Here is a 27,339-nt window from a genome sequence, read left to right on the forward strand (position 1 = left end):
TAGAGCTGAAGGGGCTTACTGGATGAGACGTGAAACCCAAAAGAAGTCCAGTTGGCTTCAACTTGAGCCATTTCAGATCAGGATAGAATTTTTTCCATCTAGGCTGAAAAAGCTACAGATGGAGCACAGTGGAGATGTGGCTGGATGCATGTGCAGAAAAATAGCTCACTGATATACAGTGTTGGGTAAGTTACTTTACTTCAAGTTACTCGTTACTTTCAAAGTAACTAGTTACTAGGGACAGTAACTTTGGTTTTACTCAGAATTCTCTTGTTAATGTGTTGGTTCCGTAACTGGATACCCAGCAAGATTCCCAGTCTTCTAGCTTGCTTACTTGTCATAAGTGCACTGTGCCACCTACCAATAGAAAGGAAAAGATAATGTGCATATTTCCACAAGAGAAATCCCACGCCTGGACCGCCGTTGACCGCCTCCATGATTCTAGCCTACGTCACAGCGTCATGTGTGCTTTTTACATCCAACACAAAAACTGCAGTCGTGGTGCTTGCGATTGTACTCAGAACTTGGAAATTCTGCCTTCTGAATAGGAAGATGTAGGTAACACCAGACTGCAGATGAGCTGCATACAGGGCTGGACTGGGACAAAAAATCATCCCGGGCATTTTGACTAGAGAGCGGCCCGCCATTAAGGAAAAATCATAAAGCCTTTTAATGAAAACAAACACTGTTGTGACAGTGATGTACACTGTTCTGATGGTATATATGTATCAGTCTATCAATCGTTTGTTGTAAGATTCAGATAATTATTTTTTAAAAGCTAGACATTTTAAACTAGAAAAATTTGCATTTCCTGCGAAAATGCAGTGTGGATGCTGTAATGCTGAAGCTGTCTGCTAAAAATAGCTGAAAAAGCTGAAAACTTGCAGAAATTGTAAAAACTTTGCAGAAGCAAAGGAACTTTGCTAAAATGTAGTAACTTAGCAGAACTGCAATATCTTAGAGGAAACATCATACTTGGCAGAAATACAATAGCATAGCAGAACTTAGCAGAAATGTAACTTACCAGAAACACGATAACTTCTCAAAAATACAAGAATTTAGGAGAAATAGTATAACATAACAGACAGAATATATTTAGCCAAACATTCTTAAACATTACAGAAATACTATGATTTAGAAAAACAGTACAACATAGCAGAAACGCTGTCATTTACCAGAGACACTGTAATATACCATCAATATTGTAATTTTAAATAAATACTATGTTTTAGCAAAAATACTCCAGTTTAGCACAAATATTATAACATAGCAGAAATACTATTCTATAGCAGAAATGCTATATTTAGATAGAAAAATATAATATTGTAGAAATACTATGATTTAGCAGAAATCCTACAATATAGCTTAAAAACAATGATTTGGAACAGATACTATGATTGAGCAGAATAGTAATAACTTAAGTGAAAATATTGGAAAGTTAGTCAGGACTTCCCTCAAACAAACAGCCATAAATTCCTAACCGTAGGGGCTAAAACGGTCATTCTTAGACCGTTTTGTTCAGACGACATGGGGGAATCTTGAAATGTTGACCATTTAAAATAAAAATATGAAATATTATAGATATATGACATAGATGATTGGCTGGCTGGGAAGCCATGAAGGCAACAATATGCAAATTTGAATGTGCCAGCCCTCATATATGATTGGTTGTCTTAGAAGCCATGAATGCCCCAATATGCACATTTGAATATGCCAGCCCTCAGATATGATTGGCTGGCTGGGAAGTCAGGAAGGCAATAATATGCAAATTTGAATGTGCCAGCCCTCATATATGATTGGTTGTCTTAGAAGCCATGAATGCCCCAATATGCACATTTGAATGTGCCAGCCCTCAGATATGATTGGCTGGCTGGGAAGTCAGGAAGGCAATAATAAGCAAATTTGAATGTGCAAGCCCTCAGATATGATTGGTTGTCTTAGAAGCCATATACAAAGCAGTAAAACTGTACTATGATTTGGTACAAAAACTATAATTAATAAAAAATACTATATTTTGCAGAAATACACTTTTTTAGCAGAAACACTATAGTTAGCACAAATCTTACGAAATAGCAGAAATAGTATGATTTAGCAGAAATGCTAGATTTAGCACAAATACTGAAAAGCAGCAGAAATGCTATGACTTAGCACAATATTAATAACTTAAATAGAAAAATTGGAAAAGCAAAATGGACAGCTGAACAAATGCTGAACATGCTAAGGGTCCCTCAAATGTAACTGTTAAATGAAAAAAAATCAGCAAAAAAAAGTATAACCGTCACACAATCACAAATATGGACACATATGGAAACACACATGCACAGAGAGACACACACAGGACCAAATTCAGTCAACCAGTCTAAATATATTGAATTTAAATCATACAATAAGATGCTCCCATAAAAAGGCTCTCTCTGTCTGTCACACACACACACACACACACACACACACACACACACACACACACACACACACACACACACACACACACACACACACACAGCAGCAGCAGCATCAGCATCAGCAAGTGAACAGGGGCTGTTAACAGCATGTTTCTAGGTCAGTCAAACAGCTGTGAGATTCTCAATTTGAATCCACCAATCAGAGAGGCTGTGTGCTTTTTCCCGCCAAAACTGGTGCACCAAGTGCAGGCTTTTACACATGCAGCAAAGAGAGAGACAGGATTTTTGCAGTCTATTTCTCATAGTCAGGACTCCCCTCAAACAAACAGCCATAAATTCCTAACCGTAGGGGCTAAAACGGTCATTCTTAGACCGTTTTGTTCAGACGACATGGGGGAATCTTGAAATGTTGACCATTTAAAATAAAAATATGAAATATTATAGATATATGACATAGATGATTGGCTGGCTGGAAAGCTATGAAGGCCCTAATATGCAAATTTGAATGTGCCAGCCCTCAGATATGATTGGCTGGCTGGGAAGCCATGAAGGCAACAATATGCAAATTTTAATGTGCCAGCCCTCAGATATGATTGGCTTGCTGGGAAGCCATGAAGGCAACAATATGCAAATTTGAATGTGCCAGCCCTCAGATATGATTGGTTGTCTTAGGAACCATGAATGCCCCAATATGCAAATTTGAATGTGCCAGCCCTCAGATGTGATTGGCTAGTTGTGAAGTCGTGCAGGTCCTGATATATAAATTTGAATATTACAGTCCTTACAGAGGATTGACTCCCTGGGGACCTGGCAGAAATATATAGAAATACAATGATTACCCAGAAATACTGCATTTAGTAGAAATACTATGTTTTAGCACAAATACTATAAAATGGCAGAAATACTATAATTAAGCAGAAATACTATATTAAGTACAAATCCTGTAAAATAGCAGAAATAGTATGATTTAGCAGAAATGCTATATTTAGCACAAATACTGAAAAGCAGCAGAAATGCTGTGACTTAGCACAATAGTAATAACTTAAATAGAAAAATTGGAAAAGCAAAATGAACAGCTGAGAAAATGCTGAACATGCTAAGGGTCCCTCAAATGTAATTGTTCAATGAAAAAAAAATCAGCAAAAAAAAGTATAACAGTCACACAATCACAAATATGGACACATATGGAAACACACAGAGAGACACACAGGATCAAATTCAGTCAACCAGTCTAAATATATTGAATTTAAATCATACAATAAGATGCTCCTATAAAAACTCTCTCTCGCCCTCTCTTTCTCTCTCTCTCTCTCTCTCTGTCACACACACACACACACACACACACACACACACAGGGAGAGAAAATCAAGTTTCTAGGTCAGCCAAGCAGCCTGGGAGCTGCTAAATTTGAATCCACCAATCAGAGAGGCTGTGTACTTTTTCCCGCCAAAACAGGTGCACACACGCAGCACAGAGACAGGATTTGTGCTGTCTACTTTTCATAGTGAGGACTCCCCTCAAACAAATGGCTATAATTTCCTAACCGTAGGGGCTAGAACAGTCATTCTTACACCGTTTTGTTCAGAAGAGATGGGGGAATCTTACAGTGTTGACAATTTATCATTAAAATATGAATTATTGAAGATATTTGACTTCTAATGCACCATAACTGAGTAGAGGCAAAGCGAAAACTGCCTTGACTTGCCCTCAAACAACGGTTTCTAACTCTAAATCTATTTGGAGTATAGATATCATTCTTTCACCGTAAGAGACAGCAGGCTTTGGTGAACAGTCATGGAAATTTTCAGGTCTCTGTGGAAATCTATCAAAAAGATATGACGAGAGAAAAAAGTGCCTCATTTCCAGAGTTTGAAATCTGAAGAAATCTGAGCGAGGGACAAATTTCCTACCCTCAAACAAACCCAATTCATGGCCAAATGGTAATAGCTGAGAAAAAAATTCTTGAATTGTGAGCGTCAGGAGTGTCTGGAGATATATTGGCACAAGCCTCATGTCTTAACTTTGCTTTGTTCGGGAGATATGACGGTTCGAAAATGCCTCTCATTACAGAAATCAAGCGGTGATTTTAAACGAACTCTCCATTGACTTTCTATGGGGATTTTTGAGACTTTGTGTTGCTCTGAGGAGATTTGCCAAAATTCTATAAATCCCACAACAATGATAGTGACATTTTCTGAAAGCCAGCAAAAATACCTACGTTTTGATGTATAATTTGTGGCGGTTGAGTGAAAATTGAGCAAGTAGCAAGAAGCTGTTCGGACATAAAGAGAAAATTGCGAAAGGTACAGTGGCTCACACAGAACCAACTGCATAGCAACCATAACAACACATGTATTTTGTGAAAAATCACAAAGATGAAACTCAAAACTTAAAGAGGGATAAGATGAAAACAGTAACAGATATGAAAAAGCTGAATCAAACATGAATAGCCCAATAATTTGTGAACATTTTAAAGTTTAAATGGAGTTTCTATGTGAAAGTATAAGGAAGTAGTTAAGTTTCAAAAACAAGCAAGTTTTAGCAGAATTGCGGAAGTTTCCCATTCATTTCAATGGGACAAATTAAAGGAAAAAAACTTGATATTTCAAAAAGTATAATAGTAATAAATACCAAAAGTCATAGCCGGAAAGAGCAGAAATAGCAAAATATTGTGAAATTTGAACGGTGAAAATAGCACAAAAATTGTGGAACTAGTTAAAGGCCAAAAAACGTACGGAAGCAACTTGAAGATGAAGAATAATAATAAAGAATAAAGAGAAACAGGAACTCAATAGTGTGGATGCTTAACAGCATCCACACAATAATAAAGAATAAAGAGAAACAGGAACTCAATAGTGTGGATGCTTAACAGCATCCACACAATAATAAAGAACTAGAAAAAATTGCATTTCCTGCGAAAATGCTGTGTGGATGCCTTAACGCTGAAGCTGTCTGCTGAAAAGCTGAAAAAGATGAAAAGTGTCAAAAAGTTGTATGGTGGTGGAAATAAAAAAAGTCACCATGAGCAGGATTTGAATCTGGCCCTCTTAGTCTAAAGGCAGCTACTCATCTCACTGACCCAAACTCATTTACATGAACAAGAGGTGGAGAGACAGACAATTCTGCTGAAATGAGCAGAAGCTGCTGAGAATTGTGCTGATGAAAGGTGAAAAGGCTGACAATTTTGCAGAAAAGAGGTGAATCAGAGGAGTTTCTGCTGAAAAGAGATTTTTTTTTGAAAACAGCCAAAAAACCTGGAATTTGTGCTGAAAAGGGGTGAAAAAAATGTAAACTTTGCTGAAAAAGGGTGAAGAAGCTAAAGTATACCAAATCAAAGTATTTGTGCCAAAACATAGTATTTCTGCCATATTGTGGTACTACTACATTACAACATGAATACAGATTAAAGATGAAAGAAACTGGCAACAAATTCCTCCACTACAAACCAGTCTGATACCACTTCTTTGCAGTGTTCACGTTTACTAAGGCACTACCCAAAAGGCGCTACAAGAGGGCACTCCAACACAAGAGATGACCTATGTACGCTGATGCACTTAGTAACAGTCAGCCTGCTTGAATTGGCAGAAATACAATGATTTAGTAGTAATACTATAACATAACAGATATACTGTGATGTTGCAGACATAGTATGTTTTTGCACTACTCATTTGTAGTGAAAAAAATTAGCAATATAAATTACAGGTCTGTGATAGTGTATAAATTTGTAGTGAAAAAAAAATGTTGACCAAGGTGGGATTGAACTGATAACCTTTGAGCTGCAGAGCCGTATCATTACTGAATGCTGCTGTAATACTATGATTTTGAAGGAATACTATAATTTGGTAGAAATACTTTGCCTTAGTAGTAATACTATAACATAACAAATATACTGTGATTTTGCAGACATAGTATGTTTTACCACAAATAGTACGATTTTGCTCAAATACTATGAAATTGCAGTAATACTATGATTTTGAAGGAATACTATGATTTGGTAGAAATACTTTGCCTTAGTAGTAATACTATAACATAACAAATATACTGTGATTTTGCAGACATAGTATTTTTTTTGCACAAATACTACGATTTTGCTCAAATACTATGAAATTGCAGTAATACTATGATTTTGAAGGAATACTTTGATTTGGTAGAAATACTATGCCTTAGTAGTAATACTATAACATAACAGATATAGTGTGATTTTGCAGACATAGTATGTTTTTGCACAAATACTACAATTTGGCAAGAAATACTATGTTTGGGCACAAATACTATGATTTGCTATAAATACTATGATTTGGCACATATACTATAATCAGCAGATATACTATATCACAACAGAAATTCTACAACTTAGTAGTAATACTATAACATAACAGAAATTTTAATTTGGGAAACAAATAACATGATTTGGCACAAATACGATGATATGGCAGAAATACTATGATTGGGTACAAATACTATGATTTGGTACAAGTACTATGACTTAGTACAAATATTATGAATTGGCACAAATACTATGATTTAGCAGAATTACTATGTTTTAACATAAATAATATCTTTTGACAGAAATTTTAGCTAAAAGGTACTCTTTCTGCTTTTTAGCAGAAATACTGTAATTTTGCATAAATACTATGATTTGGGATAAATACTATGATTTGGCAGATATACTATATTCAGCACATACACTATAACATAACAGAAATACCTCCACCTACTAGTAATACTATAACATATCAGAAATGTCATGATTTGACACAAAAACCATGATTTGGCACAAATACCATGATTTGGCAAAAATACTATGATTTCCCAGAATTACTATGATTGAGCAGAAGTACTAAGATGTAGTAGAAGTACTTTGATTTAGCAGAAATACTATTATGGAGGAGTAATACTTTAACATGGGAGAAATATTGATACACACACACATACACAGAGCCTAAAGGGAACAGTGGCTGTTAAGAGTCTGGGCTTGGTATATCTAGGTCAGTTAAATTAGCTGCACCTGCTGTAATCAGCCCTTACACACACAGAAACAGAGAGGTATGAGTTTTCTTCAGTGTATTTCTGACATTCAGGATTCACCTTGAACAAATGGCCATAATTTCCTAACCGTAGGGGCTAGAACGCTCATTCTGACACCGTTTTGTTCAGAAGAGATGGGGGAATCTGCAGGTCTTCATAATTCAGAGATAAAATATAGATTCTTGAAGACATATGACTTGTAATACACTGTAACTTAGTAGAGGCGAAGCAAAACTGCCTTGACTTGCCCTCAAACAACGTTTTGTAACTCTAAATCTATATGGAGCATCAAAATCATTCTTTCACCGTAAGAAACAGCAGGCTTTGGTGAACAGTCATGGAAATTTTCAGGTCTCTGTTGAAATCCATCAAAAAGATATGACGAGAGAAGAAAGTGCCTCATTTCCAGAGTTTGAAATCTAAAGAAATCTGAGAGGGGGACAAATTTCCTACCCCCAAACAACTGTAATTCACGGCCAAACGGTAATAGGTGAGGAAAATACTCTTGAATTGTGAGCATCAGGAGAGTCTGAAGATATATTGGCACAAGCCTCATGTCTCAACTTTGTTTCGTTAAGGAGATACAACTATTTAAAAATGCCTCTTATTAGAAAATTCAGCGGTAATTTTGAACAAGCTCTCCATTCACTTTCTATGGAGTGTTTTCACACCTTGTGTTGCTCTGAGGAGATTTGCAAACAATTTGTAAATCCCACAAGAATGATAGTGACATTTTATGAAAGCCAGCAAAAATACCTACATTTTGATGTATAATTTGTGGGGGTTGAGTGGAAATTTAGCGAGTAGCAAGAAGTTGTTCAAGCATGAAGAGAAAATTCAGAACAGACCAGCCCTCACTCTGAGTTAATTGCATAGCAACCATAACAACGCATGTATTTTCTGAAAAATCACAATTTTGCAACTCAAAACTTAAAGAGGTATAAAATTAAAACGGTAGAAGATCTGAAAAAGCTGAATCATACAGGAATAGCCCAATAATCTGAGAACATTTTAAAGTTTGAATGGAGTGTCTAGGTGAAAGTATGAGGAAGTAGTTAAGTTTCAAAACCAAGCAAGTTTTAGCATAATTGTGGAAGTTTTCCATTCATTTCAATGGGACAAATTAAAGGAAAAAAGTGTAATATTTTAAAGAGTATAATAGTAATGAACACCAAAAGTCATAGCCGGCATTAGCAGAAAGAGCAGAACAGTTTAGAGTTTGAACGGAGAAAATCGGCTGAAAACTGAGGGAGTAGTTAAGTGCCAAAAAGTGTACGGAAGCAACTAGTAACTAGAAAAATTTGCATTTCCTGCGAAAATGCAGTGTGGATGCTGTAATGCTGAAGCTTTCTGCTAAAAATAGGTGAAAAAGTTGAAAAGTTGCAGAAATTGTAAAAACTTTGCAGAAGCAAAGGAACTTTTCTAAAATGCAGTAACTTAGCAGAACTGCAATATCTTAGAGGAAAAATAATACTTGGCAGAAGTACAATAGCATAGCAGAACTTAGCAGAAACATTGTAACTTACCAGAAACACGATAACTTCTCAAAAATACAAGAATTTAGGAGAAATAGTATAAGATAACAGAAAGAATATATTTAGCCAAACATTCTTAAACATTACAGAAATACTATGATTTAGAAAAACAGTACAACATAGCAGAAATGCTGTGATTTACCAGAGACACTGTAATATACTATGAATATTGTAATTTTAAATAAATACTATGTTTTAGCAAAAATACTCCAGTTTAGCACAAATATTATAACATAGCAGAAATACTACTCTATAGCAGAAATGGTATATTTAGAAAGAAAAATATAATATAGTAGAAATACTATGATTTATTAGATGAGCTGTATTTAGCACAAATCTTATAAAATAGCAGAAAAAGTATGATTTAGCAGAAAAGCTGTATTTAGCACAAATCTCATGAAAAAAGCAGAAATAGTACGATTTAGCAGAAATGCATAATTTCGCACAAATATCATAAAAAAGCAGAAAAAGTATGATTTAGCAGAAATGCTATATTTAGCACAAATCTCTTAAAAAATCAGAAATAGTATGATTTAGCAGAAATGCTGTATTTAGCACAAATGCTGAAAAGCAGCAGCAATGCTATGACTTAGCACAATAGTAATAACTTAAATAGAAAAATTGGAAAAGCAAAATGGACAGCTGAAAAAATCCTGAACATGCTAAGGGTCCCTTAAATGTAATTGTGAAACGAAAAATAATCAGCAAAAAAAGTATAACAGTCACACAATCACAAATATGTACACATATGGAAACACACATGCACAGAGAGACACACACAGGATCAAATTCAGTCAACCAGTCTAAATATATTGAATTTAAATCATACAATAAGATGCTGCCATAAAAAGTCTCTCTCTCTCTCTCTCTCTGTGTCACACACACACACACACACACACACACACACACACACACACACACACACAGACACACAGACACAGACACACACACACACACACACAGGGAGAGAACAGCACGTTTGTAGGTCATTCAAGCAGCCTGGGAGCTGCTAAATTTGAATCCACCAATCAGAGAGGCTGTGCACTTTTCCCGCCAAAACAGGTGCACCTCTTTTTACACACACGCAGCACAGAGACAGGATCTGTGCTGTCTATTTTTCATAGTCAGGATTCCCCTCAAACAAATGGCTATAATTTCCTAACCGTAGGGGATAGAACAGTCATTCTTACACCGTTTTGTTCAGAAGACACGGGGGAATCTTGAAATGTTGACCATTTAAAATACAAATATGACATATTAACCCTTGGGGGTTGTTCAAAATCACCACCCTTTCAGCTTGTTCGTGGCCAAAAGTGGCCACCTACAGATTAGGTCTGTAATTTTTATTATTTTGGGGATTTTTTGCCATTTTTTCTGCATAAAGCTTTTAAGTAACTTCAGTTCTTTCCATAAATATAAAATGATTATTACTTTTTTATTTTTTAACCCTTTAAACACCAGTTTGTTTGTCCACTGCACCAGCTGGACGACAACCTCAAATCTCGCAATTTTATATAATTGCATTGCTACTGAAATTTCTTGTATTATTAATAGTAGAGTCTGGGGCATATAATTGATTCACATCAACATTGATTACAATGCATTGTTATTTTAGTGCAGAGAGAGCAAAAACATAAAAACTCCCTCTGAGACTGTTCGTGGCCAAAAATGGCCACCCCTTGTTTACATTTACAAAATGCTATAAAATTCATATATATTAAGAAAAATGTCCAGTTTTTTTTACATGATTTTTTAGATTAGCATCAGGGCTATTCATGAAAATCAAAATTTCATTAAAATTCTGAAATTTAACCCTTTAAATACCAGTTAGAGCACATAATCATAACAACTCATAAATAGAGAAAATCATAAAATCCCAGTTTTTTTCTAAATAATACATGCCATCTGATTTATTTGCTAACCATGATGAAGGTTACATGCATAGCAATAATTAACAGCATCAATGACATTTATGCATCTTTGTTTTTTTGTGCAGTGACAGAAAAACAAAAAAACTCCCTCTGAGACTGTTCGTGGCCAAAAATGGCCACCCCCTGTTTACACTTACAAAATGCTATAAAATTCATATATATTAAGAAAAATGTCCAGTTTTTTTTACATGATTTTTTAGATTAGCATCAGGGCTGTTCATGAAAATCAAAATTTCATTAAAATTCTGAAATTTAACCCTTTAAAAACCAGTTAGAGCACATAATCATAACAACTCATAAATAGAGAAAATCATAAAATCCCAGTTTTTTTTCTAAATAATACATGCCATCTGATTTATTTGCTAACCATGATGAAGGTTAGATGCATAGCAATAATTAACAGCATCAATGACATTTATGCATCTTTGTTTTTTTGTGCAGTGACAGAAAAACAAAAAAACTCCCTCTGAGACTGTTCGTGGCCAAAAATGGCCACCCCCTGTTTACACTTACAAAATGCTATAAAATTCATGTATATTAAGAAAAATCTCCACTTTTTTTGACTAGATTTTTTAGATTAGTATCAGTGCTGTTCATCAAGACCAAAATTTCAATCAAATTCATAATTTTAACCCTTTAAATACCAGTTAAATCACATAATTGTAATGATTTACATAGGGATAAAATCATAAAATCCCCATTTGTTTTTCTAAATAATACATGCAAACTGATTTATTTTCTAACCATGATGGAGGTTAGATGCATAGCAATAATTAAAAGTATCAATGAGTTTTATGCATCTTTGTTTTTTTGTGCAGTGAGAGAAAAACAAAAAAGAATCCCTCTCAGCTTGTTCGTGGCCAAAAATGGCCACCCCCCGTTTACATTTACAAAATGCTATAAAATTCATATATATTAAAACATTTTTCTATTATCATTGGCTTGATTTTTTAAATTAGCACCGCTTATAGTCATAAAAACCAAAATATAATTCAAATTCTGATATTATACCCTTTGAATACCAGTCATATTATGTATTATTATAGTAAAAATAGTAATAAAGTTCACATCTTTTAGCATATAAATGGTGAAACCTAATATGTTTTTTATCATCAATGCAGGACAGTAACAGTAACTGTTACTTTATTTATTTATTTATTTATTTATTTATTTATTTATTCTTTCTTTTTTTGGGGGGGGGGGGGGGGGGGAATGAATGGCCAAAAGCAATGTCACACATGGTGTGTTAGTGGCCAGAAAGGCAATTTAATGACCAAATAATCCCTGCAATCACCAATAAAATGATCAAAATTTATATTCCAGTATCTGTGTGCTTCTGTGTGCATCCTCATTAGCAGCAAGATGTACTAACCACATTAGAGTGGTTTTTGTAGGCACACTTTCTACACCTGGTTCAAGGGGCTGCTGTTCCGTTCCTTTCACGCATCCTTTATTCCCCATCACCGACTGCTGGTTCCTTGTGTGTTGCTGTCAAAAGAAGCATATTCCTCCGTTGCTTTGGCATGTGGGATATTGCTGTGGTAGTTTTGGTGAAGCCAAAGACAGACAACAAAATCTTCCTCTGTTGCAACTGGAGGAGCTGAGGAGGAAGCTCTGGGTTGTTTCCCCTGTGCCGGTTTTCATCTGAGGAGTTCCTCTGCCAATGTGACCGAAGGAAAGACGTTGTCCTCGGAGCTCCTCCGTCAGTTGGAGTCTGAACCCCATGCCTTTTTTACTTCCTGAGAACTTCCAGTGTTTTCATCCAACATGCTATGTATTGCTTTATTCTGGTGTAGGTTTTATCTCCACTTCATCTATAATCATCCAATCCTCACACCTTGGCCTCCCGTGCAGGTTTGTAAGGGTGCACAGCAGCTAAAAGATCTCCTTTGTTATAAAAAAGTCAAAAGTAGATCTCAGGCTGCTAATGCAGGACTAGGGTGACCCCTAAGGGGAAATGGATTGTGGTGCAGTCTCTCTTCAGTAGTGGGACCCACATGGTTTTCCTTTCATGGCGGATCCACTGAGTCGCCAGCTCCTCGGTCTCAGAAAATGCTCCTATGTTCCTATGCCCCCCAACCCCAATCCTCCCCCAAAGAAGAGGATTCGGGCACTGGCTAGAACTCAACATCAGTGGTGATGCAGTCAGCCTCTTTGAAGATTGTCCCCTCATCTTCTGGAGAGGAGGTTTCTTCATCTTGGGCAGATGTATTTTCTTCAAGGGCAGAGGACTGCTTGCTGTCCTTGCTCTCTGACCAGATCATATAGGCAGTGCTTGAAGCAGTAATGATCTAATTGCCATATTGCCAGAATAAATGATCTGGAAGCTGTTAGGCTTACTTACAGCAGTAGCTCTGTCTGCACCTGCATAAACTCCAGGACACGTTTGCAAATAGTGTTTGTTGTTGTTTACGCTCCAGCTGCAGCTGCAGGTTTGAACTCTGCAAAATGTCCCGTGATTGGGGTTTTTTTGTTTTTTGTTTTTGTTTCTAGAGTTGATATTTTGGGTATGGTATCTTTTGATGAAAAATACAAGAGTAAAAGTGCTTTTAACATGTGCTTCAAAGCTAAGTTTGACTGGGAACCTCAAAGCTCAATATCCTGCATCCACAGAAATTCACTGCAGCCTATGTAATGTTTGAATTTATTCCAGTCTATCTTGCAAATAAATGTTTGTACTGGAATGTCATGCACAAACACAAACTATTAGATCCTTAAGATCAAACCTATGTCAAAATTGTTTCATTATTTTGGTCCATTGGAGTGTGGTAGGCCATCAAAGGCCGCTACTAGAAACTCAGAATATTACATGAAATTGCTTGCTTGGCCAAAAATGGGTAAATGATGTAATTTGGTGAAAAACATTAAAAACTACAATTTTCATGTGTTGAGTTTAGAATGAAAGCAATTTTACCTAAATCGCATGATATAGTACTGTCAGTAACAAGGAATCAAAAAAGGTGGTTATAATGGGTTTCAATTGGCCACAAATGGCCACGATAGAACCAAGAGGAACTATTTAGTGTATAGTGAATATTATTGACATTATTAAGGAGCTGATGTTGAAAATTAAAAAATCTCAAAAAAATACACACCTTTGGAAAGTTTCATTCCATTTGCATTAACAGAACAGAAATGGTTGAAAAAAGAAAAGTGAAGTGGCCACAAATGGCCAGGATAGAACCCCAAGGGTTAAAGATATATGACATAGATGATTGGTTGGCTTAGAAGCCATGAATGCCCCAATATGCAAATTTGAATGTGCCAGGGCTCAGATATGATTGGCTGTCTTAGAAGCCATGAAGGCCCCAATATGCAAATTTGAATGTGCCAGGGCTCAGATATGATTGGTTGTCTTAGAAGCCATGAAGGCCCCAATATGCAAATTTGAATGTGCCAGGGCTCAGATATGATTGGCTGGCTGGGAAGCCGTCCAGGTCCTGATAGGTAAGTTTGAATATTACAGTCAGTCCTTAGAGGACTGACTCCCTGGGGACCTGGCAGAAATATATAGAAATACAATGATTACCCAGAAATACTGCATTTAGTAGAAATACTATGTGTTAGCACAAATACTATAAAATGGCAGAAATAGTATGATTTAGCAGAAATGCTGTATTTAGCACAAATACTGTAAATCAGCAGAAATGCTATGACTTAGCACTATAGTAATAAGTTAAATAGAAAAATTGGAAAAGCAAAATGGACAGCTAAAAAAATCCTGAACATACTAAGGGTCCCTCAAATGTAATTGTTAAATGAAAAAAGAATCAGCAAAAAAAAGTATAACAGTCACACAATCACAAATATGAACACATATGGAAACACACAAGCACAGAGAGACACACAGGATCAAATTCAGTCAACCAGTCTAAATATATTGAATTTGAATCATACAATAAGATGCTCCCATAAAAAGTCTCTCTCTCTCTCTCTCTCTCTCTTTGTCACACACACACACACACACACACACACACACACAGGGAGAGAACAGCACGTTTGTAGGTCATTCAAGCAGCCTGGGAGCTGCTAAATTTGAATCCACCAATCAGAGAGGCTGTGCACTTTTCCTGCCAAAACAGGTGCACCTCTTTTTACACACACGCAGCACAGAGACAGGATCTGTGCTGTCTATTTTTCATAGTCAGGATTCCCCTCAAACAAATGGCTATAATTTCCTAACCGTAGGGGATAGAACAGTCATTCTTACACCGTTTTGTTCAGAAGACACGGGGGAATCTTGAAATGTTGACCATTTAAAATACAAATATGACATATTAAAGATATATGACATAGATGATTGGTTGGCTTAGAAGCCATGAATGACCCAATATGCAAATTTGAATGTGCCAGGGCTTAGATATGATTGGTTGTCTTAGAAGCCATGAAGCCAACAATATGCAAATTTGAATGTGCCAGGGCTCAGATATGATTGGCTGGCTGGGAAGCCGTCCAGGTCCTGATAGGTAAGTTTGAATATTACAGTCCTTACAGAGGACTGACTCCCTGGGGACATGGCAGAAATATATAGAAATACAATGATTACCCAGAAATACTGCATTTAGTAGAAATACTATGTTTTAGCACAAATACTATAAAATGGCAGAAATACTATAATTAAGCAGAAATATTATATTAAGTACAAATCCTATAAAATAGCAGAAATAGTATGATTTAGCAGAAATGCTGTATTTAGCACAAATACTGTAAATCAGCAGAAATGCTATGACTTAGCACAATAGTAATAAGTTAAATAGAAAAATTGGAAAAGCAAAATGGACAGCTAAAAAAATCCTGAACATACTAAGGGTCCCTCAAATGTAATTGTTAAATGAAAAAAGAATCAGCAAAAAAAAGTATAACAGTCACACAATCACAAATATGAACACATATGGAAACACACAAGCACAGAGAGACACACAGGATCAAATTCAGTCAACCAGTCTAAATATATTGAATTTGAATCATACAATAAGATGCTCCCATAAAAAGTCTCTCTCTCTCTCTCTCTCTCTCCCTGTGTCACACACACACACACACACACACACACACACACAGGGAGAGAAAATCAAGTTTCTAGGTCAGTCAAGCAGCCTGGGAGCTGCCAAATTTGAATCCACCAATCAGAGAGGCTGTGTACTTTTTCCCGCCAAAACAGGTGCACCTCTTTTTACACACACGCAGCACAGAGACAGGATTTCTGCAGTCTATTTCTCATAGTCAGGACTCCCCTCAAACAAATGGCTATAATTTTCTAACCGTAGGGGCTAGAACAGTCATTCTTACACCGTTTTGTTCAGAAGAGATGGGGGAATCTTCAAGTGTTGACAATTTATCATTAAAATATGAATTATTAAAGATATTTGACTTGCAATGCACCATAACTGAGTAGAGGCGAAGAGAAAACTGCCTTGACTCACCCTCAAACAACGCTTTCTAACTCTAAATCTATTTGGAGTATTGATATCATTCTTTCACCGTAAGAGACAGCAGGCTTTGGTGAACAGTCATGGAAATTTTCAGGTCTCTGTGGAAATCCAAAAAAAAGATATGACGAGAGAAAAAAGTGCCTCATTTCCAGAGTTTGAAATCTGAAGAAATCTGAGCGAAGGACGAATTTCCTACCCTCAAACAAGTGTAACTCATCTCAGAACGGTAATAGGTGAGAAAAAAATTCTTGAATTGTGAGCGTCAGGAGTGTCTGAAGATATACTGGGACAAGCCTCATGTTTTAACTTCCCTTCGTTAAGGAGATATGACGATTCGAATATGCCTCTCATGACAGAAATCAAGCGGTGATTTTGAACAAACTCTCCATTGACTTTGTATTGAGAATTTTCCAACCTTGTGTTGGTCTGAGGAGATTTGCCAAAATTCTATAAATCCCACAACAATGATAGTGCCATTTTCTGAAAGCCAGCAAAAATACCTACGTTTTGATGTATAATTTGTGTGGGTTGAGTGAAAATTGAGCGAGTAGCAAGAAGTTGTTCGGACATGAAGAGAAGACTGCAAAACTTACAGTGGCTCACTGAAAGCCAAGTGCATAGCAACCATAACAACGCATGTATTTTGTGAAAAATCACAAAAATGAAACTCAAAACTAAAAGAGGGATAAGATGAAAATGGTAACAGATATGAAAAAGCTGAATCATACAAGAATAGCAGAAAAATTTGTGAACATTTTAAAGTTTGAATGGTTGTTCTAGGTGAAAGTATGAGGAAGTAGTTAAGTTTCAAAAACAAGCAATTTTTAGCAGAATTTTGGAAGTTTTCCATTCATTTCAATGGGACAAATTAAAGGAAAAAAGCTTAATATTTTAAAAAGTATAATAGCAAAAAATACCAAAAGTCATAGCCGGAAAGAGCAAAAATAGCAGAATAGTTTAAAATTTGAACGGTGAAAATAGCACAAAAATTGTGGAAGTAGTTAAACAGCAAAAAACGTACGGAAGCAACTTGAAGAATAATAATAATAACTAGAAAAATTTGCATTTCCTGCGAAAATGCAGTGTGGATGCTTTAAAGCTGAAGCTGTCTGCTGAAACTAGCAGAAAAAGCTGAAAAGTTGCAAAAATTGTAAAAACTTTGCAGAAGCAAAGGAACTTTGCTAAAATGTAGTATCTTAGAACTGCAATATCTTAGAAGAAATAGAATACTTGGCAGAAATACAATAGCATAGCAGAACTTAGCAGAAATATTGTAACTTATCAGAAACACGATAACTTCTCAAAAATACAAGAATTTAGGAGAAATAGTGTAAGATAACAGAAAGAATATATTTAGCCAAACATTCTTAAACATTACAGAAATACTATGATTTAGAAAAACAGTACAACATAGCAGAAATGCTGTGATTTACCAGAGACACTGTAATATACTATGAATATTGTAATTTTAAATAAATACTATGTTTTAGCAAAATACTCCAGTTTAGCATAAATATTATAACATAGCAGAAATACTACTCTATAGCAGAAATGCTATATTTAGAAAGAAAAATATAATATAGTAGAAATACTATGATTTAGCAGAAATCCTACAATATAGCTTAATAACAATGATTTAGAACAGATACTATGATTGAGCAGAATAGTAATAACTTAAGTGAAAATATTGGAAAGGTAAAATGACAAGCTGAATAAAAAGTAACATGATTAAGTTCACTCAAAACTAATTTTTGTTCACCTGTGAAAAAATAAACTAAAAATACATTTAGAAATACAAATAAGAACAGCGTCTTATTTGTGTGTGTCTTTCTCTCTCTCTCTCTCTCTTACACACACACACACACACACACACACACACATTTAGGCTCACACACACACACACACACAGCATCAGCAAGTGAACAGGGGCTGTTAACAGCATGTTTCTAGGTCAGTCAAACAGCTGTGAGATTCTCAATTTGAATCCACCAATCAGAGGGGCTGTGTGCTTTTTCCTGCCAAAACTGGTGCATCAAGTGCAGGCTTTTACAGCACAGAGAGAGACAGGATTTTTGCAGTCTATTTCTCATAGTGAGGACTCCCCTCAAACAAACAGCCATAAATTCCTAACTGTAGGGGCTAAAACGGTCATTCTTAGACCGTTGTGTTCAGAAGACATGGGAGAATCTTGAAATGTTGACCATTTAAAATAAAAATATGAAATATCATAGATATATGACATAGATGATTGGTTGTCTTAGAAGCCATGAATGCCCCAATATGCAAATTTGAATGTGCAAGGCCTCAGATATGATTGGCTGGCTGGGAAGCCATGATGGCAACAATATGCAAATTTGAATGTGCAAGCCCTCGGATATGATTGGTTGTCTTAGAAGCCATATAAAAAGCAGTAAAACTGTACTATGATTTGGTAGAAAAACTATAATTAATCAAAAATACTATATTTGGCAGAAATACTATATTTAGCACAAATCTTATGAAATAGCAGAAATAGTATGATTTAGCACAAATGCTGTATTTAGCACAAATACTGAAAAGCAGCAGAAATGCTATGACTTAGCACAATAGTAATAACTTAAATAGAAAAATTGGAAAAGCAAAATGGACAGCGGAAAAAATGCTGAACATGCAAAGGGTAACTCAAATGTAATTGTTAAATGAAAAGAAAAATCAGGAAAAAAGTATAACAGTCACACAATCACAAATATGGACACATATGGAAACACACATGCACAGAGAGACACACACACAAGATCCAATTCAGTCAACCAGTCTAAATATATTGAATTTGAATCTTACAATGAGATCATCCCATAAAAAGGCTTTCTCTCTCTCACTCTCTCTCTCTCTCGCTCTCTCTCTCTCTGTCACACACACACACACACACACACACACACACACACACACACACACGATCCAATTCAGTCAACCAGTCTAAATATATTGAATTTGAATCTTACAATGAGATCATCCCATAAAAAGGCTTTCTCTCTCTCACTCTCTCTCTCTCTCTGTCACACACACACACACACACACACACAAGATCCAATTCAGTCAACCAGTCTAAATATATTGAATTTAAATCTTACAATGAGATCATCCCATATAAAGGCTTTCTCTCTCTCTCACTCTCTCGCTCTCTCTCTCTGTCACACACACACACACACACACACACACACACAAGATCCAATTCAGTCAACCAGTCTAAATATATTGAATTTAAATCTTACAATGAGATCATCCCATAAAAAGTCTCTCTCTCTCTCTCTCTCTCTCTCTCTCTCTCTCTCTCTCTCTGTCACACACACACACACACACACACACACACGATCCAATTCAGTCAACCAGTCTAAATATATTGAATTTGAATCTTACAATGAGATCATCCCATAAAAAGGCTTTCTCTCTCTCTCTCTCTCTCTCTCTCTCTCTCTCTGTCTCACACACACACACACACACACACACACACACACACACAGGGAGAGAGAAGTAAGTTTCTAGCTCAGTCAAGCAGCCTGGGAGCTGCTGAATTTGAATCCACCAATCAGAGAGCCTGTGCACTTTTTCCCGCCAAAACTGGTGCACGCAGCACAGAGAGACACAGGATTTTTGCAGTCTATTTCTCATAATGACGACTCCCCTCAAACAAATGACCATAATTTCCTAACCGTAGGGGCTAGAACAGTCATTCTTACACCGTTTTGTTCAGAAGAGATGGGGGAATCTTAAAGTGTTGACAATTTATCATTAAAATATGAATTATTAAAGATATTTGACTTCTAATGCACCATAACTGAGTAGAGCAAAGCAAAAACTGCCTTGACTTGCCCTCAAACAACGCTTTCTAACTCTAAATCTATTTGGAGTATCAATATCATTCTTTCACCGTAAGAGACAGTAGGCTTTGGTGAACAATCATGGAAATTTTCAGGTCTCTGTGGAAATCCATTAAAAAGATATGACGAGAGAAAAAAGTGGTTCATTTCCAGAGTTTGAAATCTGAAGAAATCTGAGCGAGGGACAAATTTCCTACCCTCAAACAAACCCAATTCATGGCCAAATGGTAATAGATGAGAAAACAATTCTTGAATTGTGAGCGTCAGGAGTGTCTGAAGATATACTGGGACAAGCCTCATGTCTTAACTTCGCTTCGTTGGGGAGATATGACGATTCGAAAATGCCTCTCATTACAGAAATCAAGCGGTGATTTTGAACAAACTCTCCATTGACTTTGTATTGAGACTTTTCCAACCTTGTGTTGCTCTGAGTAGATTTGGCAAAATTCTATAAATCCCACAACAATGACAGTGACATTTTCTGAAAGCCAGCAAAAATACCTACGTTTTGATGTATAATTTGTGTGGGTTGAGTGAAAATTGAGCGAGTAGAAAGAAGTTGTTCGGACATGAAGAGAAAATTGCCAAAGGTACAGTGGCTCACTTAGAACCAACTGCATAGCAACCATAACAACGCATGTATTTTGTGAAAAATCACAAAAATGAAACTCAAAACTTGAAGAGGGATAAGATGAAAATGGTAACAGATATGAAAAAGCTGAATCATCCATGAATAGCCCAATAATTTGTGAACATTTTAAAGTTTAAATGGAGTTTCTATGTGAAATTATGAAAAAGTAGTTAAGTTTCAAAAACGAGCAAGTTTTAGCAGAATTGCAGAAGTTTCCCATTCATTTCAATGGGACAAATTAAAGGAAAAAAGCTTAATATTTTAAAAAGTATAATAGCAGAAAATACCAAAAGTCATTGCCGGAAAGAGCAAAAATAGCAGAATAGTTTAAAATTTGAACGGTGAAAATAGCACAAAAATTGTGGAAGTAGTTCTACGGCGAAAAACGTACGGAAGCAACTTGAAGAATAATAAAGAATAAAGAGAAACAGGAACTCAATAGTGTGGATGCATAAAGCATCCACACAATAAAGAATAAAGAGAAACAGGAACTCAATAGTGTGGATGCATAAAGCATCCACACAAATAGTGGAATAAAGAATAAAGAGAAACAGGAACTCAATAGTGTGGAAGCCCTTTTAGGGCATCCACACAACTAGAAAAAATTTGCATTTCCTGCGAAAATGCTGTGTGGATGCCGGAACCCTGAAGCTGTCGTCTGAAAATGACTGAAAAAGTTGAAAAGCTGCAAAGATTGTATGGCAATAAAGAAACTGAAAAATTATGCTGAAAACAAGTGAAGAAGCAGAAACTTTTGCTGAAAAGAGGTGAAAAGGCGAAATTCTGCTTTAAAGGGGTACAGAAGTTCAAATTTGTACTGAAAAGAGGTGAAAAGGTTCCTTCTGAAATGAGTAGAAGATACTGAGATTTGTATTGATAAGAGGTGAAAGGCTGAAAATTCTGCTTAAAATAGGTGAATCAGCAGAATTTCTACTGAAAAGAGGTAAAGAAGTAGAATGTTGCACTGAAACAGGTGAATCAGCAGAATGTCTGCTAAAAAAGAGATTTCTGTTGAAAACACCTGAAAAAGCTGGGATTTGTGCTGAAAAGGGGTGAAAAAACTCACAATTCTGCTGAAACGGGGTGAAGAAGAGGTGTTGGGCTGTTGAGAAGAGTTAAATAAGTTGAACTGATATGTTTGGGTACAAATACGATGATTTGGCAATAATACTGGGTTTTAGCAAAACTACTGTGATTTGGGTGAAATACTATGATTTAGAAGAAATATTATGACTTTGTACAAATACAATGTTTTGGCACCAATACTATGATTCTATGATTTGGTTCGAATGCTATGATTTGAAACAAATACTATGATTCGGCAGAAATACTATTATTTAGTAGAAATACTATGATTTACCAGTAGTACAATGTTTCTGCAAAAATACTATGATTTGGTAGAAATACTATGCCTTAGTAGTAATACTATAACATAGCAGATATAATGTGATTTTGCAGACATGGTATGTTTTTGCACGGATACTACGATTTCGCTCAAATACTATGAAATTGCAGTAATACTATGATTTTGAAGGAATACTATGATTTGGTAGAAATACTATGCCTTAGTAGTAATGCTATAACATAACAGATATACTGTGATTTTGCAGACATGGTATGTTTTAACACAAATACTACGATTTCGTTCAAATACTATGAAATTGCAGTAATACTATGTTTTTGAAGGAATACTATGATGTGGTAGACATATTATGCCTTAATAGTAATACTATAACATAACAGAATTTTTAATTTGGCACAAATACCATAACTTGGCACAAATACCATGATTTGGCAGAAATACTTTGATTGAGCAGGAGTACTAAGATGTAGTAGAAGTACTTTGATTTAACAGAAATACTATTATGGAGGAGTAATACTTTCTGCAGAAAAGACGGAGAGAAGCAATCACAGTAGCTGCTCATCTCACTGAGCCAAAGCAGTTCTTGTTCCAACAAGAGATATGATGAGAGAAAAAATATGCAGGGGGGCCGAAGAAACTGAATTGTTGTGAAAAGAGGGGAAGAAGCAGAACTGTATGCTCGAAACAGGTGAAAATGCTGAAATAGTGTTGAAAAGAGGTGGAAAAGCTGAAATTCTTCTGAAAGAGCAGAACAGGCTGAAAATTTTCAGATACTCATTGAGCCAAACTGGAAAAGAGGTGAATCAGCAGAATTTCTGCAGAAAAGAGGCAAAGAAGCAGAAACTTGCGCTGAAAAGAGATGAATCAGCAGAGTTTCTGCTGAAAAGAGTTTTTTTTCTGAAAACAGCCAAAAAAGCTGGAATTTGTGATGAAAAGGGGTGAAAAAAGCATGAAAATTTTGCTGAAAAGGGGTGAAGAAGCTAAAGTATACCAAATCAAAGTATTTGTGCCAAAACATAGTGTTTCTGCCATATTGTGGTACTACTACATTACAACATGAATTCGGATTAAAGATGAAAGAAACTGGCAACAAATTCCTCCACTACAAAACCAGTCTGATACCACTTCTTTGCAGTGTTCACGTTTACTAAGGCACTACCCAAAAGGCGCCACAAGAGGGCACTCCAACACAAGAGATGACCTATGTACACTGATGCACTTAGTAACAGTCAGACTCCGTGGATTGGCAGAAATACTGTGATTTAGTAGTAATACTATAACATAACAGATATACTTTGATGTTGCAGACATAGTATGTTTTTGCACTACTCATTTGTAGTGAAAAAAATAGCAATATAAATTACAGGTCTGTGATAGTGTATAAATTTGTAGTGAAAAAGAAATGTTGACCAAGGTGGGATTGAACCCACGACCTTTGAGATGCAGAGCCGTGTCATTACTGATTGAGCCACCTGGGAGGGGGGCAGGTGGCTGAAAAACTAACACATCAGGAATCAGAAATAGATCGCGGTGAGAGGCGAAAAGCGCCGTTTTTTGGTGTTACAAAACGTTGTGTAACTCAAAAACCAGGAGGGCTAGCAGCATAATCCTTGTACTGGGTGAATCAGCGGACTTTGGTGTATTTTGCCTGCGATTTTCATAGCTCTTTGTGCCTCCGTCGCGGAGATATGATGAGAGAGATGCAGTGTTCACGTTTACTAAGGCACTACCCAAAAGGCGCCACAAGAGGGCACTCCAACACAAGAGATGACCTATGTACACTGATGAGTAACAGTAACAGTCAGCCTCCTACTTAGCCACTACGTAATACAGCGATATTACAGTGTACAAATTCACATAAATTTGCAGGGGGAACAAACAAATGTTTTGGTACAAATGCTGCGCTTAGGCACAAATATTATGATTTGGCAGACATTATGATTTAGCAGAGATAATATGATTTGGCAGAAATACTAAACTTTGGCACTAATACTATAATTGAGTGCAAGTACTTTAATATAACAGAAATACTATGATTTAGCAGAAATACAATGTTTTTGCAGAAACAGGGTAATTTCACTCAAATACTATGAAATAGCAGTAATACTATGATTTGGCAGAAATACTGTTTCAGTACAAATACCATGACAAAGCTAAAATACTATGACTTAGAAGTAATACTATAACAAAAGGGATTCCTCAAAATACTATGAAATTGCAGTAATTCTATGATTTGGCAGAAATACTGTACTTCGTACAAATACAATGCTTTAGTACAAATACTATATTTTGATTTGAATGCTATGATTTGCAACAAATACTATGATTTGGCACGAGTAGTATGATTTAGTACAAATATTACGAATTGGCACAAATACTGTGACTTAGTAGTAATACTATAACACAACAGATGTACTGTGATGTTGCAGACATAGTATGTTTTTGCACATATGCTACGATTTCGCTCAAATACTATGAAATTGCAGTAATACTATGGTTTTGAAGGAATACTATGATTTGGTAGAAATAGTATGCCTTAGTACTAATACTATAACATAGCAGTTATAATGTGATTTTGCAGACATAGTATGTTTTTGCACGAATACTACGATTTCGCTCAAATACTATGAAACTGCAGTAATACTATGATTTTGAAGGAATTCTACGATTTGGTAGAAATAGTATGCCTTAGTACTAATACTATAACATATCAATTATAATGTGATCTTGCAGACATAGTATGTTTTTGCACGAATACTACGATTTCGCTCAAATACTATGAAACTGCAGTAATACTATGATTTTGAAGGAATACTACGATTTGGTAGAAATAGTATGCCTTAGTACTAATACTATAACATAGCAGTTATAATGTGATTTTGCAGACATAGTATGTTTTTGCAGAAATACTCCAATTTGGCAGAAATACTATGTTTGGGCACAAATACTATGATTTGCTATAAATGCTATGATTTGGCACATATAGTATAATCAGCAGATATACTATAACATAACAGAAATTCTACAACTTAGTAGTAATACTATAACATAACAAAAATTTTAATTGGGCACAAATAACATGATTTGGCACAAATACCATGATTTGGCAAAAAAATACCATGATTTGGCACAAATACAATGATATTGCAGAAATACTATGATTGGGTACAAATACTATGATTTGGCACAAGTACTATGAATAAGTAGAAATACTATGATTTGGCGGAAATACTATGATTTAGCAGAAATCCTATGTTTTAACACAAATAATATCTTTTGACAGAAATTTCTGCTAAAAGGTACTATTTCTGCTTTTTAGCATAAATACTGTAATTTTGCATAAATACTATGATTTGGGATAAATACTATGATTTGGCAGATATACTATATTCAGCACATATACTATAACATAACAGACATACCTCCACTTAATCTCATCACATAAAATAAATATTATGATTTGGCCCCAAAACCATGATTTGGCACAAATACCATGATTTCTCAGAAATACTATGATTTAGCAGAAATACTATGATTGAGCAGAAGTACTAAGATGTAGTAGAAGTACTTTGATTTAGCAGAAATACTATTATGGAGGAGTAATACTTTAACATGGGAGAAATATTGATACACACACACATACACAGAGCCTAAAGGGAACAGGAGCTGTTAAGAGTCTGGGCTTGGTATATCTAGGTCAGCTAAATTGGCTGCACCTGCTGTAATCAGCACTTACACACACAGACACAGAGAGAAGTATGAGTCTTCTTCAGTGTATTTCTCACATTCAGGACTCCCCTCGAACAAATGGCCATAATTTCCTAACCGTAGGGGCTAGAATGCTCATTCTGACACCGTTTTGTTCAGAAGAGATGGGGGAATCTGCAGGTCTTCATAATTCAGAGATAAAATACAAATTATTGAAGATATATGACGCGTAATGCACTGTAACTGAGTAGAGGCAAAGCAAAACTGCCTTGACTTGCCCTCAAACAACGATTTGTAACTCTAAATCTATATGGAGCATCAAAATCATTCTTTCACCGTAAGAAACAGCAGGGTTTGGTGAACAGTCATGGAAATTTTCAGGTCTCTGTGGAAATCCATCAAAAAGATATAACGAGAGAAAAAAGTGCCTCATTTCCAGAGTTTGAAATCTGAAGAGATCTGAGCAAGGCACGAATTTCCTACCCTCAAACAAATGTAATTCATGGCCAAATGGTAATAGGTGAGAAAAAAATTCTTGAATTGTGAGCATCAGGAGTGTCTGAAGATATATTGGCACAAGCGTCATGTCTCAACTTTGTTTCATTAAGGAGATATGACGATTCGAAAATGCCTCTCATTAGAGAAATCCAGCGGTGATTTTAAACAAACTCTCCATTGACTTTCTGTGGAGACTGCTCAGACTTTGTGTTGCTCTGAGGAGATTTGCAAAACATCTGTAGGTCCCACAACAATGATAGTGACATTTTCTGAAAGCCAGCAAAAATACCTACGTTTTTATGTATAATTTGTGGAGCTTGAGTGGAAATTGGGCGAGTAGCAAGAAGTTGTTGGAACATGAAGAGAAAATTCAGAATGGATGACTGTCCACTCTGAGTTAATTGCATAGCAACCATAACAACGCATGTATTTTCTGAAAAATCACAATTTTGCAACTGAAAACTTAAAGAGGGATAAGATTAAAACAGTAGAAGATCTGAAAAAGCTGAATCAGACAGGAATAGCCCAATAATGTGAGAACATTTTAAAGTTTGAATGGAGTTTCTAGGTGAAAGTATGAGGAAGTAGTTAAGTTTCAAAAACAAGCAAGTTTTAGCAGAATTGTGGAAGTTTTCCATTCATTTCAATGGGACAAATTAAAGGAAAAAAGTGTAATATTTTAAAAAGTATAATAGTAATAAACACCAAAAGTCATAGCCGGCATTAGCAGAAAGAGCAGAACAGTATAGAGTTTGAACGGAGAAAATCGGCTGAAAACTGAGGGAGTAGTTAAGTGCCAAAAAGTGTACGGAAGCAACTGGAATATAGTGGAATAAAGAATAAAGAGAAACAGGAACTCAATAGTGTGGAAGCCCTTTAGGGCATCCACACAATAAAGAGAAACAGGAACTCAATAGTGTGGATGCTTAACAGCATCCACACAATGAGAATAAGAAA

The 27,339-nt window shown here is 35.8% G+C and overlaps 1 protein-coding gene across 2 annotated transcripts in view; it reads left to right on the forward strand.

The window, feature by feature from the left end:
• Positions 1-27,339, forward strand: part of st13 (ST13 Hsp70 interacting protein) — a 37,511-nt gene that overhangs the window by 3,971 nt on the left and 6,201 nt on the right. The gene's annotated exons all lie outside the window — the stretch shown is intronic.

This window comes from Pelmatolapia mariae, linkage group LG4 (genome assembly GCF_036321145.2).
Source record: "Pelmatolapia mariae isolate MD_Pm_ZW linkage group LG4, Pm_UMD_F_2, whole genome shotgun sequence".
NCBI lineage: Eukaryota > Metazoa > Chordata > Actinopteri > Cichliformes > Cichlidae > Pelmatolapia > Pelmatolapia mariae.